Source organism: Pteronotus mesoamericanus, unplaced genomic scaffold (genome assembly GCF_021234165.1).
Source record: "Pteronotus mesoamericanus isolate MK-2021 breed Mesoamerican mustached bat unplaced genomic scaffold, CSHL_Meso_final contig_98, whole genome shotgun sequence".
Classification (NCBI taxonomy): domain Eukaryota; kingdom Metazoa; phylum Chordata; class Mammalia; order Chiroptera; family Mormoopidae; genus Pteronotus; species Pteronotus mesoamericanus.
Genome location: NW_026555295.1, coordinates 7,754,603 through 7,770,425, shown reverse-complemented (window position 1 = coordinate 7,770,425; position 15,823 = coordinate 7,754,603). Strand labels below are relative to the sequence as shown.

Genomic DNA, 15,823 nt, shown 5'->3' with positions numbered 1-15,823 from the left:
ACACTTCTGCTCCACATCACAGTAATACCATCATAACCAGGGAAAGCTTTTGCACTTGTTTGAATTGTAAGCTTGTTTAGTTGCCTGCAACAAGGAACACCATTTTTACTTGAAAGAATGACTGACAAACTGTGGTTATTTTGACTTGGTTATTTGGTAAATATTTTCGTGAAAAGGAACAAAATGAGCTTGTCACTTCAAGGGAAACAACTGACAGTATTTTGTTGCCAATGATAAAATTAGAGCTTTCAAGCAAAAATTAGAATTTTGAAAACTCGTATCTGACACTTTGAGCTTGAGATCTTCCCAGTACTTAAAAGACTTTTCTGAAGAGATTTGTGATTAGACTAAGGAATGCTATTTTTTAATGTTATATAATGAAATGTTTCAACATTTGAAAGATTGTAAAATTCAGGAAATATGTATTTTCCAAATGACTGATGGATGATGTTTCAAAATTATGCATCGGTAAAAATTCCTTTTAAAGTGCAAGATAGATCAGTGGATTTCATATAATAGAGTTTGAAAAGGCCATTAGTATGGTTTCATATTTTACAGAGCAACTAACCTTAAGAAGCTACAACTTGTGAGTTTTGGTGTAATATCAAAGAAGAATATCCACAATTGTCTGAAAATGCTTTTAAAATTACCCTCCCAACTATGTATCCATTTACTGGATTTTCTTCATTTACTTCAAAACAACACATCATAACAGATTGAAAACACAAGCAAATACAAGAATATAGAGCTGTCTTTTGTTAAGCTAGACATTAAAGAGATTTGTTAAAAATGTGAAACAACTTCATTCTTCTCACTATTTTTCTTTGGGAAATATCGTTTTCATAGAGATATATTAACATGTAAGATTTGTTGTTTCAGAAGAATAAATATTTTAAATTTTGTTTTAATTTCTAATTTAGTAAAATATCAGTAGATACACCATATAAATAAAACTTTCCGGGAGTCCTCAATAATTTTTTTAAAAAAGCATAAAGACATCCTGAAACCAAACTGTCAAGAACTGCTGCTCTCTGCCATCTCAGCATCTATTGTTGGCCTGTGACTTTAGGAGCTTCAGACCTGCCTTTGTTTCTGATTTTTCCTTGGAAATGATCCAAATTCAACCCAACATTTATTTGGGTAGACATTAGAAGTTTCAGATCTTTTGTATTCATGCAGGGCTTTAGTTAAGACCAGGTGATCCTTTGGAAGTCTAACTCAAATGACACCTTTGAGGCATTTACATCTTTTTTTTAATTTTTCAATTACAGTTGACATTCAATATTATTTTATACTAGCTTCAAATGTACAGCACAGTGGTTAGACATTTATTTACAAAGCGTTTCCTCTGATGAGTTTAGTACCCTCCTGGCACCATGTATAGTTATTACAATATCATTGACTATATTCCCTATGCTGTACTTTACATCCTGTGACTATTTTGTCACTACCAATTTGTATTTCTTAATCCCTTCATGTTATTCAGTCAGCCCCCACCCCCTCCTCCATCTGGCAGCCATCAGTTTGTTCTCTGAATCTATGAGACTGTTTTATTGATTAACTTACTTTATTCTTTGGATTCCATATATATATGAAATCATATGGTATTTTTCTTTGTCTGACTTATTTCACTTAGCATAGTGCCCTCTAGGTCCATCTATGTTATCACAAATTGTAAGATTTTATTTTTTAATGGCCAAGTAATATGCCATTGTGTGTGTGTGTGTGTGTGTGTGTGTGTGTGTGTGTGTGTGTACCACATCTTCTTTACCAGCCATATGTTGATGGGCACATAGGTGGTCTCCATATTTTGTCTATTGTAGGTAGTGCTGCAATGAGCATAGGGATGCACATAGCTTTTCGAATTAGTGTTCTAGGTTTCTTTGGATAGATACCCAGAAGTAGAATTGCTGGGTCATAAGGAAGTTCTATTTTTAATTTTTTGAGGAACTCCAATGCTCTTTTCCATAGTGGCTGCACCAATTTGCAATCCCACCAACAATGTACTTGGTTTCCTTTTCTCTACATCCCTGCAGTATTTGTTTGTTGATTTATTGATGATAGCCATTCTGACAGCTGAGAGATGATATCTCACTGTGGTTTTAATTTGCATCTTTCTGATAGCTAGTGATGTTGAGCATCTTTTCATGTGTCTATTGGCCATCCGTATGTCTTCTTTTAGAGAAATCTCTGTTCAGGTTCTATGCTCATTTTTTAATTGGATTGTTTGGGGTGGGGGGTTGGTGTTAAGTTGTATGAGTTTTTTATAAATTTTGGATATTAACGCCTAGGCATTTGTTGACATCACTTTCCACTCTATGATTTCATAACAAATGTGTAGGAACCTATTTTACAACTTTCATCTCATAATGTCACAATAGTTATTTATGCCTCCCTTCTCAGTTACAAATTAATTCTTCAGCACCAAGGACCATTTTTTACCTTTGCATCTTATTACTTTTCATAGGCACAATGCAATGAGTATTACAAAGATTTGTTGATGACCTGCTGACCCATTGGAATCTGTGTCAAAGGATAGTTTTGTTGCTTTTTTTTAAAAAGGTATTACAATAGAAATTAAAATAGGTCTTTCTGAGGCTGCTGCATATCCAATTCATTATAATGATGCATAGCATATAAACGTAGCATCATTAACTCATGGAAGTTTTTACATAAAAATGTGGCTATTTAACTATTATTTCTTCTTTTAAACAATTGACATATTCTTGGTGTAGTTTAATTGTATATGTGTTTAATACAGCTTGGCAAATGGAACAAAAACAATTTTATTTCATAAAAATATTCTCCAGTCTTGAAATTTATGACTGTAAAAATCATTTAGTCAAACCATTCATGCATTGTTTTGTTTTGTGTTTCAGCAGGTCTCTTAGCCTGTCTGAGGTTGACTCTAAAATGTGTATTATAATGTTATAGGATGGTTGCAAATATTTTTATTAGACATATGTAGCCCTTTGTCTTATTTAAAACAGTAGCTTCCAGAATGAGATGTGTGACCCCGGAGAGTGCCCAGGACAAGCCACTGGGTATGGGAAGAATATATTAAAATACTTGTATCTGCATGTTTTAATCTAAAATTAAGAAAGAAATTAAGCTTTACTAATACTTAATATGCATCTTGACAAGGGTACCTTCACTCAGTCTGTATATTATATGTATACATGCACACACGCACTCACACACATATTTTATACATGTGTATATTATATATACACATTATACATATGTGTGTATATATACATATTAGAGGGTCATGTGTCAGGCAGAGGAATACAAGTATGAGAGGAAATTTCACATATATCATTTTGTCAAGGAATTATAAGCTTCCACTTACATTTGTTGGCTTTTCATATTTCTGTGAACTTCCACACACATCATATTGGCTGAACTGTCACATGTCTGTCCTTTGCTACAAGATAAGGTACGAAAAGTGAGGACCAGGGCCTGATTCCTTAAAAGAAGCAGGCATGAGAATGGATGTTGGTTAACAGCCAGCCTATAGTATCTGCTACAGAAATATTTTCATACTACTGTAGCTTAAAACAACACCTGTGTCACCTGTGTAAATTCTCATAACAATATACTTTAAAGACCTGAATTTTCAAACTTGTTTTAAAATCCAAATATATATTATTAGTGGTTTTTAACCCCAACTAATTGACATAAGTGAATAGGACCTAAGTGGATATCAACAAAAATATTTTGCATAATTGATAAATGGCATTGAAAAATGCGTATCCTGATTTGGTAAGCGTAGCCAATGATGTACTTTTTGCATTTAGATTTACCTATCTTTGTGATGTATCTTTTCAGGTATGACAGTCATTCAAACCCAGTATCAACATAAACACTTTAAGATTAGGCTTTCAAGTTATTAAACCAACATTTTCAAAAATAAGCCTTTTCTATCAGATTGTTCTTCTTTATAATAAGAGAAAAATTAATTTTATACTCTCAGTAATAAATAAAATATTTTAATTGCTAACTTTATCTTAAAATTTTTCAGTGGTGTATGTTTTATAATATACAGTAGTAAATGTGTATAATACATAAATAAATGTATGCCTGTGCGAATGTTTCTGCTTATTTTTTCCTGATACTGGCTTGCAATAAAAGTTGGAGACTCAAGCCTACATAATATTACTAGAATATACATTTACAAAATTTTTTCACAAACTTTGTATCCAAGTATTCAGTATAAAAAATTATTTTAAAAACAATTGTGTATTTCTCACTATCAGCAGCTGACTCATTCAGCTACTCTATGTTGCAGCAATAATCAACATTTCCAGTTTTGTCCAAACATTCCATCTACTTGTGATCGTAATAGTTTAGTGATTATGGTTCTCCTGAGAACCAATTTATAGAACTTCAAATTCATTTAATTTTTATAAATCTTTTTATTAACTCACATTATGATCCAATTGGAATCCATTTTATTAAATAACTATGCTTAAACAAATAACATGTGTGACTACTACCTTGTGATTTTTTTTCTTTTGATTTTCAGTGGACTTTTTCAGTCATATGCAAAGGTAAAAGAATCCTTTAAAATTAATACAATACTTGTGTGCCCACATTTCAGCCTAAGATAAGACAAGTATAATTGAAGCTTTCTGTGTACCCATAGTTATATTTGAAAGTATATTTTAAAATAAATATTATAATTCCATTTTAAATTTAAAACACTGGAATGTTCTGAGCATATTACTCATCTGCTTTTTTAAATGCTCTACCCTGATTTATACCTCTCAGGAAAAATATAGTTAAGGAACTCAGAAAAACAAAGTTTATGTATTCTATGGTAAATTCTGCTATTTCTGTCCCTAACTGATAGCAAGAATAGTGGATGGGTAATGATACCTGGTGGAAGAAGTATTCTATCTGTGCTTACGGTCAGTAGTAATTAACTTGGTTCTTTTCTGCTGGTAAGTGATAACCAAATTGATAACCATAGAGCCTCAAACTCTCTTCCACTTCTTGGTACACTTCCTGGTGAGGAGGGAAGAATGGCTGGATGCTTTCCTGCTTCAAATAGCAAACAATGTCTGCATTCTCCCCTCTGGATACTCACCAGCTGTACTTCTTACTGACATTTCTCCTTAATCACATCTTCACATTTATTTTTGGCTACATCTGTGGTGATAGGATGACAGAAAACACTTCTGTCTTAATATTACTTATAATACATTTTCAAAGACAATAACCAAATAATCAGTATATTCTATTATAATGTTACAAGATTAGCCAGATGATCTTTTCTTACTAGTAAGAAAAGGCCCTTCTTACTAGTGAATCTATAAAAATGATCAGTTATTATATCTTGTATTGATGTTTTGCTGATTTTTCACCAAGGACAACAAAAGTCTTCAGAGTTAGTCAGGAGTTTTAAATGTATAAGTTTGAAATCACAACAAAAAATGACTGCTGTTTAATGTTTTGAATCCCCCAAGATGTTAACGCCCACTGGGGCATGCTTAGACTTGGTTGGTAATTACAATTGAGCTGTAAAATATTTTGACAGTTTCCAACTGTTGTGTACTTGTTAGTCATTTGGTGGCAAATGCAATTTGGTGAGGATTTTTGGTGGGACATGTTTAATTAAGAATCTTTCAATTACGTAGTATGGCACACTAAGCATTAATACAAAGTTTTGCAGCTATGAGCTACTTATACTTTTTACCCAAGGCAGTAAATATGTTTCATTAAAAACACTATAGCATAATGAAGCTTGCTATGCTTTTATGCCTCTCCTTTTCTTTACAAGCTTTTACTTGTCTCATAGTAAAGCATAACCACCCAGTACTTAATTTGTAGACTGTACGTTGTGTATGATTTTTCTAGGTAAATGAATTCATGGCAAATAAATCAAATTGCTCACAATAATTACTGAACTAGAAAAGACAGATGGGATAAATTTTTGTTGCATGTTTTTATCCTCTTTTTATAACAACAAAGCTCCTAATAATAAACTAATTTGGGCAATATGACAATTCCTAGAAAGAAAGTGTCAAACCTTTAAAATCAAGGCAGGTTGTCCGTTTAGATTGAAGAGTGTAGCTGAAGCATTTTTAAAATCTTTCAAACCTACATCTGTTGAGTAAATCATTTTCAAAATTATAGAGCCAAATAATAATGGATGAAGTTTAAGCCTTAGTCACTATATCCAAGAATAAAACAGTAAAAAGCTCATTCAAATCACTTGAAAAACCTGTTGTTTAAAGGTTGTAATTCTCTCCCTGGAAATCTTCAGTCATTTTATTCTTTCTATTTTGTTGATAAGAATTTTTGATCATGAAACCAGCAATATAATAAGGATTCTTAGGGGGGGGAAACAAATATTCCATGAATTCAGTACACTAGTTCTTTAAACTAAGTTTTCTTGCAAAAACATATTAATGTAATCTATAAAAATAAAACCGACTGTTATACTGAATTAATTTGTACTATATCAATTTAGGCTTTATTTTGAAATGTGTAATCTTCCCAAATGATCAGTGTTGGGAAATGCATTAAATAAACCATCTTTATTTGCTTTTATAATCTATGTATTCAGTGAGCAAAAGGGCTGAAATGAGGTCAGGGAAAGGGTGGGAATGAGCTGCTAATTACTGGCTCAAATTAGACAGTAAGGTAATTAAAAATATTGAATTGGCTCCATGGCTGTACAAATCTGTAAAATTCATCAAACTGTATACTTTAAGAGGGTGAATTTTGTTCTTTGTAAATTATGGTTTTATAAATAATGCCTGTTAAAAATTTAAATCAATGTAAGTTGAGAAGGAAAGCCCAAGTCAGCATTCTTACACTGTAAAATTATTATATTGCTTAATCAAGAATTGCATCTATAATTGAATATGATTTACCTTTGTCTAGTAAAGGCCAAAATTTGCAGAAAGGCTGTATAAACAGTATAAGTATTTTCATAGATAATATACTATTATTTATTTTATTCTCTTGACTTATTAATGTATAAACTAAACATATGTCTCTTGGAAATATCTAAAAATATACTTTCCCAATGGTTAACATTGTTAAATCAAGATTTCTATTTATGGTTAAGCTGCTCTATATGTGAATTTTTAAAAATTCACATTGGTATTACCATTAAAAGTATTTCTTTTATTAGATCTTTATTGCTGTAATTTTACCTCACTTATACAGTTTTTTTATTGTTGACACTATTACAGATATCCCTCATTTTTCCCCTCCTCAAGCCTCAGCCCTACCCTCGACCCCCAGTCTTTACCACATTGTTCTCTGTGTCCATGGGCTTTGCATATACACGTATATGTTCTTTGGCTAATCTCTTCCAGTCCCTCCCAGCCACCTCCCATCTGAGATCTATCAGTTTGTTTCATGTGACCATGCCTCTGGTTTTATTTTATTTGTCAGTTTATTTTGTTCATTAGATTCCACATATGAATGAGATCATATGGTTTTTGCCTTTCTCTGACTGGCTTGTTTCGCTTTGCATAATATTCTCCACATCCATCCATGTTTTTGCAAAGGGTAGGAGTTCCTTCTTTCTTCTTTTTTACAGCAGCGTAGAATTTCATTGTGTAAATATGTCGTAGCTTTTTTAAAAATACATTTTATTGATTATGCTATTACAGTTGTCCCAAATTTTTCCCCCTTTGCCCTCCTCTACCTGGTACCTCCCTTCCCTCCAGCAATCCCCTCCTTAGTTCATGTCCATGGGTTGTGCATATCAGTTTTTTTGCTTCTCCATTTTCTGTACTATTCTTGACATCCTCCCGTCCATTTTGTACCTAATTATTCTTCTTAATCCCTGTACCTCTTCTCCCATTCTCTCCCTTCCCTCTACCAGCTGATAACCCTCCAAGTGATCTCCATATCTATGATTCTGTTCCTGTTCTGGTTGTTTGCTTAGTGTGTTTTTTTTTTAATTCAGTTGATAGTTGTGAATTTGTTGCCATTTTAATGTTCATAGTTTTGATCTTTTTCTTAAATAAGTCCCTTTACTATTCATTTAATAATGACTTGGTGATGATAAACTCCTTTAGTTTTACCTTGTCTGGGATGCACTTTATCTGCCCTTCCATTCTAAATGATAGCTTTCCTGGAGAGAGTAATCTTGGTTGTAGGTCCTTGCTTTTCATCACTTTGAATACTTCTTGCCAGCCCCTTCTTGCCTGCAAAGTTTCTTTTGAGAAATCAGCTAATAGTCTTATGGGAACTCCTTTGTAGGTAACTCTCTGCTTTTCTCTTGCTGCTTTTAAGATTCTCTCCTTATCTTTAATCGTGGGTAATGTAATTAAGATGTGCCTTGGTGTGTGCTTCTTGGGTCCAACTTCTTTGGGACTCTCTGAGCTTCCTGGACTTGTATATCTGTTTCCTTCTCCAAATTAGGGCAGTTTTCTTTCATTATTTTTTTTTAAATAAGTTTTCATTTTCTTGCTTGTTCTCTTCTCCTTCTGGCACCACTATGATTCCAATGTTCATACATTTAAAATTGTCCCAGAGGTTCCTAAACCTATCCTGTTTTGTTTTTGTTTTTTTTAATTTTTTTTCTTCCTGCTGTTCTGATTGAGTGCTTTTTCCTTCCTTGTGTTCCAAATCGTTGGTTTGATTCCTAGCCTCCTCCTCTCCGCTGTTGGCTCCCTGTAGATGTTTCTTTATTTCACTTAGTGTAACCTTTATTTCTTCCCTTATGTTTTTACTGTACTCAAGGAGTTCTTTGAGCATCCTGATCACTAATGTTTTTAACTCTGTGTCTGATATGTTAGTTATCTCTGTTTCATTTAGTTCTTTTTCTGGGGTTTTGTTCTGTTCTTTCATTTGCACTGTATTTGTTTGTGTACTCAATTTGGCAGCCTCCCTGTATTTGTTTCTGTGTATTAGGTAGAGCTGCTTTGACTTCCTGTAAAGGCACCTGTAAACTGTGTGGGGTGTAGCCTTAGGTAATCGCCTGGGTTGGGCAACCCACTTCACTGCTTTGTGGCTTTGTGGCTTTGTGTGGGGCGAGAGGTTGGAGAGGGGAAAATGCCACTGCCTGGCTAATAGAGATTTGCCCAGCACTTGCCTTATTTCCAGTCACTTTGCCCACTTCCTTTATGCGACTGACACCCTTCTAGCTGTTGCCCTGATGGTGAATCCCAGAGTAGGTAGGTTTGCATGCATTCTGAGTCCCTGGAGGCCCTTTAAACAAACTCTCCTGGAAATCTGGCAGTTTCTTCCACCACTCCAATCCCCACTGTTTTTTACAAGAAGTTATGGGGATTTATCTTCCTGGCACTGGAACCCTGGGTTGTACAGTTTGGCCTGGGACTGTGATCTCTCACTCCCAAAGTATCCCTCCTGAGTTTTATCCACCACATGTGAATGTTGAACCACCTGTTCTGGCACCGCTGCTGCCACCTCTTTGCACCACGCTGCGTCTCCGAGACTCTGCCCCTCCTATCCATCTGGATGAATGTGGCTTATTTAAATCCTTGGTTGTTGGACTTCCATGCAGCTCAATTTTCTGACAGTTCCAGTTATTTGTTTTGAGAAATAATTATAATTCTCTCTCTGGCTGTGCAAGGAGACGAAGCGTGGCCACCTACACCTCCATCTTGACTGGTAGTTCTATCACAGCTTTCTTATCCACTCATCTACTGATGGGCACTTGGGCTGTTTCCAGACCTTTGCTGTTGTAAATAATGCTATGAGCATTAGGGTATATACATTCTTTCTGATTAGTGTTTTGGGATTCTTAGGATATAGTCCCAGAAGTGGGATCACTGGGTCAAAAGGCAGTTTCATTTTTAATTTTTTGAGGAAACTCCATACTGTTTTTCACAGTGGCTGCACCAGCCTAATTTTTTCACATGTCTTTTGGCCATCTGTATGTCTTTGGAGAAATGTCTATTCAGATCTTTTGCCCATTTTTTAAATTGGATTCCATATCACTTACACAAATTTTGATTGGGATCTTTTTAAAATTAATATTTGAAATTCAGGTTATATTTTAACTATGTACCAGGAAGAGGAGTCTTATAATTAAATTATTTCATTAAAGTGCCTACCATTTAATTTCCTAATTTATAAGTTGGTAGTATATCCAACACTTAAGTTAAAATATGTTCAATTAATATTTATAGTTTTAGGAAAATAGATTTATTCTGAATATTTAAAAAGATATACATGCCATTTACATGGATTTTAGTTTTCTGTTTTGGTTTTTTTTTTTTTTTTAGTTTTTCTAATATTATTTAAGAAAAAAGAAGTATTGAGTAAGATAATACACTGGCTAAGACCTTCTTGGCATTTTATTTATATCATTTTACTTAAATAGTAATATTAAATATTGTAAACAAACATATTTATTTTCCCCAGATGATTAATAGATTTTACATAACCATAATCAAAATGCTAACAATATTTCTAGGGATATATCAAAAAGATTCAAAATTTATTTATTTTTTAAGGTTATTGTTTAAGGATAATTTTTAAAAACTTTTTAAAAAGATATGATGGTTAATGACATTCGATTATCCCAACAAGCTATTAATGCACTATGAAATAGCAAGGTACTCCAGCTATGAAATAGCAGTGTACTCCACCTTTGGCCCTGGATGCAGCAGCCATTGCAATGTTGATGTCGAGTCAAAACTGGATTTTCATTTATTAACCCCTTTTTAAGGAGAGAGTGAGGGTGGCCAAGAGGATGTTCACATGCCCAAACACTCCAAGCTGGTAGACAAGAACATGCCTAATCTCCACATCATGAATGCCATACAGTCTCAAATCACAAAACTACATGAAGGAATAGTTTGCTTAGAGACATTTTTACTGGTGCCTTACCAATGAGGATATTCAGTATCTCCATGATTACCTTCAGTCGCCCCCTGAAAGGCAGGGAGAGTGTGATCTGCAAGACTGATGAGGGGACCCTGGCTCAGATACCTACAGATGGAGTGCTATGCCCTCTGGTGCCGACAAGAAAGCCAAGGCCAGAGCCAAGTCAGCAACCAAATTCCAGTTTAGGGGCAGAATTTGTTCAGCAACCAAATTCCAGATTAAGGGGCAGATTTGGTCAACTACCTCAGTAAAGTTGGAGGGATTATTTTGTGTTAAATAAACTTGTGACCAGAAAATAAATAAATAAATGGATGGATGGATGGATGGATGGATGAATAAATAAATAAATAAATAGCAATGCATTGCTAAAAAGAGTAGGTCACTGAAGCAGAATGTCCAGCCCAGAGATAACAAGATCTCATTCAGACCTACATATATACTTACATAATAATTGAAAATACAATAAAGGAAGTATCACAAAACAGTGAAATACTATTCAGAAAATGATATTATGTTGATAATTCAGAACCTTAATTCATGCCATTCACTGAAATGTATTCTAGGCAGAGGAAATTTTTCAAACATAAAATAAAAAATAAAATTATTTTAATAAGAAAAAGAAGAAAACATTATTTACCAAATCTCTGGAGGGAAAATAGCCCTGACCAGTGTGGCTTAGTTGGTTGGCCATCATTCTGTGATGCAAAGGGTCACTGATTTGATTCCCAGTCAGGGCACATGCTTGGGTTGTCAGTTCAGTCCCTGGTCAGGGCACATTCAAGAGTCAACTAATTGATATTTTTCTCCATCTCTTTCTCCCTCCCCTCTCTCTAAAAGTATATAAATAAAATCTTTAAAAAATAACTTTCTAACACCAAAAAAAGCAAAAGGTACCACAAAAGATAAAAAGTTGGTGAATTAGAATGTTTAAAAATTAAAATGACTGACATTAAAAATAAAAATGATAGGTAAGGAAAATTTCCATGAAATAGAAAAACAACTGAAAGTATTATTTATATATCATTAAATAAACTATTAAGTGACAGATTTAGGATTCAAACTGAGATCAGACTGACTCCAAAGTCCATGTATGCTCTGAACTTCAATTCTGTGTCCTTTTCTAATGCTACATATCCTAATGAACATAGTTTCTCCCTCATAGAAGTCTGTATATGGTTTAGTTATACTAAATTTACAGGAGAATTGGACTTGTTTTCATTTTTATACAAAAAGAAATTACATGGATAAAATGTGCATGATTTTAAGTTAATATCCCTTTTAAAAATACATCTACCAGCAGCAACTCTTCTCTGGATCAATACTTGTTAGATTATATAACATACAGGTAGTGTCACTGAAAAACCACAATATTCTAAGCCACAATAATATTCTGGCAAATAAGAATATTCCTGGCAAAATTGCACAGCAGAACAAAGTGACTAAAATAGAAATGGATAGAACTTTCCTAATAAGCTAGGATTGGCCTACTCACATGCCTTTCAAATGGGTTAGATGTTGATGAAAAAAGTGGTTTGGAACTTTCTGGTAAAACAAATGGGTATATTTAGAAAACCCAAATTTTGAATATAAGCATACTGTATCTTAAAATTTACTCCCTCTTGAGTTTCTAATTTTTCTGTTTTTTATTTTGCTCTGCAGTCTCACCTCTTGACTTGCTCATTCATCTACTGATGTTGTTATTTGTAGGATATCAGTTCCTATATTTAAACCTAGTAACTTGAAATATTTGCCTTTTTTTGTTTGTAGTACTTCTAAAATTTCTACATACTCTTTTAAAAATTCACTGACGCTGAAGGATTTTTACAAAGGAGTCATTATAAAATTGTATAATGTTAGGACTCACAGTCTTTCATCTAATTCTTAAAAAAGAAAAAAAGAAATTCCACTAAAGAACTTACTTTGCAAGTAAAAGACAGTCAAGTTTTTATAATTCTTTTTTTCCTCTTCAACTGACTTGAAACAACATATGACCATTTTATGGATTCACTCTATATCAGTAAGATTAACATGTGTTTTTGCACGTGTTATATATGTTTTTAAATAAACTTAAATAAAATGAATCGAGTGTGGGATTTTATTCTATTTGTAAGATAATCAAGTAACCTGTTAATGTTTTATGGATGCTGGGTGAAGACATAAAACTCCTGAGTCAGAGACATGTTTATGTCAGTTCCTTTGTGACCAAGTCCCGTAGGGGTGACATGAAGAGTCAAATGGATGCTACACACAGACTGGGGCTGTATCACAGCTAAAGAACACTGCACTTGGGGAATCCACCACATTTATAGCAATCATTAAACAAGCCTGTTCTTTGTCCCAGAGAGGGATGCTACCTCATGCTTAAAGGCTGTTTGCTTTTCTGTGAAGAATGACCTGATAAAGAGCAGTCATGACTTCATTTGTGGACAGCCCAGAAGATGTGTAAGAGCAGGAGAGTTGGGTAGAGGAATGTCTTCAGACACTCTGATATATTTTGTTCTGTTGCTTTTTTAGCAACTGTGTTCTTTTTGATATTATTCTCTGCATAATAATAATTGGGCCTGAAATTTCACTAACTCTACCACTCCTTGATTTATACCTATAATAGAAAGTTTTAAAGAATTAATTGTATTAAATAAAGGCTGCTAGTCCAAGTGGGGCATTCATGTAGTCCAAATACTCTGTTATAGTTTGGATTTTTAATATTTTTTGTCATTTTTATAGTCACAGAATCAATCTTACATTAAATAAAAAATTGAATTATTTTATATTCTTAGCAAACTTATTACAATGTATTTACTTTCATTAATGGCTAGGCAAGGCACCAAAAGGAAACATCATGGATACCCTGCAAATACTCCTGTATTGCTCAGTGTTCTCCATCTCTTCAACCTCTTTATTCTTTGTTAGTTACACAACAAAAATAATCTTTTTGAGATTGGTGCTTTAATTTAAATTCTAAGATTTAAACTTCAGCCGTCAATTAGTCTTATCTTCATTTTGGTTTGATATACCCAAAGCTGATGTTGGTTGATATGGTCACTTAAAAATATAGTAATTCCCAGACCTACATTTTTGCACTGTCTACAACAGTGTCTCTGAAACCTTTTTGTTTCAGGACCCCCTGATATTCTTAAAAGTTATTAAGGAGATAGAGGATTTTAGGAAGGTGATGGAGTAAAAAACAGCAGAAAACTATCTCCTTATCTAGACAACAAATTGAATTGACAGAATTGAACTGATCTATTTTGGAAGTCTGGAATATGTTGAAACCTTTCAACTTCCAGGGAAGGGATGAGATGGTAAACTGCAGTTGATTGTGATCAATTTCAGCTCTTTAGCTCAACAATGGCTACTCATCCCCCACCTCCCATCCCCATGGCAGGCAGCTATGCACATGTTCCTAAAGCAAGCACACAGCTTGCAGGAACCAGGTGGATAAAGGAAGACCTTAATCCTCCATATATCAAGAGATTTGTGTTCTGATTGCTCATTGCAGCTTCTTCTGGCAAAAGTGCAGACATAAAGGTGGCCAGACATTGTTACACACACACACCCCCCCCCCCCCACACACACACACCCCGGTGCCTCTCCATTGTTGCAGGCCCCTGCCCCTCAGACTAAAGCAAGTTCTAGGGGATTTGAAAGACTGGTGCTTCTCACCCTCCACTTCATTTTTGTCTTTTCCTCCTCAGGGAGCCAGACTTTAAAAACCAGTACATTCAAAATCAACTGCACACACAGGAGAAATAAGAAAATCACTGTGTGTGCACAGGCTCAGAAAAGAGTTGTTGAGACCTTAAGTTTATATCTCAAGCTAATCCACAGCATCAAGACAGCCTAAAACAATTAAACAAATAATAAAAATCCCACAGACCCTTAGGAAGGGAACATTCCACATAAAGTTACCAAATTATTACATTTAGATACCCAGTTTTGAACAAAAAAAATCACAAGACATTGCAAAGAAAAGAGAAAGTATGGCCTGTTTATAGGGAAAAAAATTAACCAACAGAACCTGTCCTTGAGAAAGATCACATGGTGTACCTATTAGACGAATACTTCAAACAGATGTCTTAAAGAATTAAGAACAATGTGAAAAAAGTAAAAAAACAAAAAGATATATGAACAAAATGGAAATACCAAAAGAGAAAACCTAAAAAGAAACCAAAAGCAAATTCTGGGGATGAAAAGTACAGAAACTGAAAGTAATAATTTACTAGAGAGATTCAATGGCAGGTTTGAGCAAACAGAGCAATCAGTGAACTTGAACACAGAACAATGGAAATTAGCATCTAAGAAACAGAAGGAAAAAGAATAGTGAACAAAGCCTAAGGGACCTGTGAGACACTGGCAAGTAGATCAGTATATACATTAAGGGAGTCCTGGAAGGAGGAGAAAGGAGCAGAGGGATTATTTGAAGAAATAATGGCTGACAACTTCCCAAGTTTGAGGAAAGATATGAATATAAACACCAAAAAAAGATCAGTTATTCAAACAGGAAGAACTCAAAGAGATCCATACCAAGACACAATCTAAGCAAACTGTTGAAAGACAGAAAGAGAATCTTGAAGTCAGCAAGAGAGAAGTGACTTGTCATATGCAAGGGAATCACAATAAGATTAATGGCAGATTTCTCATTAGAAACTTTGGAGGACACAAGATAGTGAGCCAATATATTCAAAATACTAAAAGAAAAGTACTGTCAATCAAAAAACCTATTATCTGGCAAAATTGATTTTCAAAGATAAGGGACAAATTAAGACATTCACAGATAAATAGAAGCTGAGATTGTTACTGCTAGAGCTGCCCAGCAAGAAATGCTAAAGCCTTATAAGACATTTTATAGTAAATTGAAGCCAAATGAAGAAATAGAAGTCCCAATAAAGATAAATACACGGTTAATGTAAAAGCTAGCATTAGTTTAACACAATTTGTAACTCTTGTTTTTGTTCTACATGATTTAAGAGATTACTACATTTAAAAAATTACTATTCTA

The 15,823-nt window shown here is 34.0% G+C and overlaps 1 protein-coding gene and 1 pseudogene across 6 annotated transcripts in view; both read left to right on the top strand.

The window, feature by feature from the left end:
* EHBP1 (EH domain binding protein 1) overlaps positions 1-15,823 on the top strand; it is a 359,207-nt gene that overhangs the window by 220,517 nt on the left and 122,867 nt on the right. The gene's annotated exons all lie outside the window — the stretch shown is intronic.
* On the top strand, positions 10,616-11,104 carry LOC129081360 (40S ribosomal protein S10-like; annotated as a pseudogene).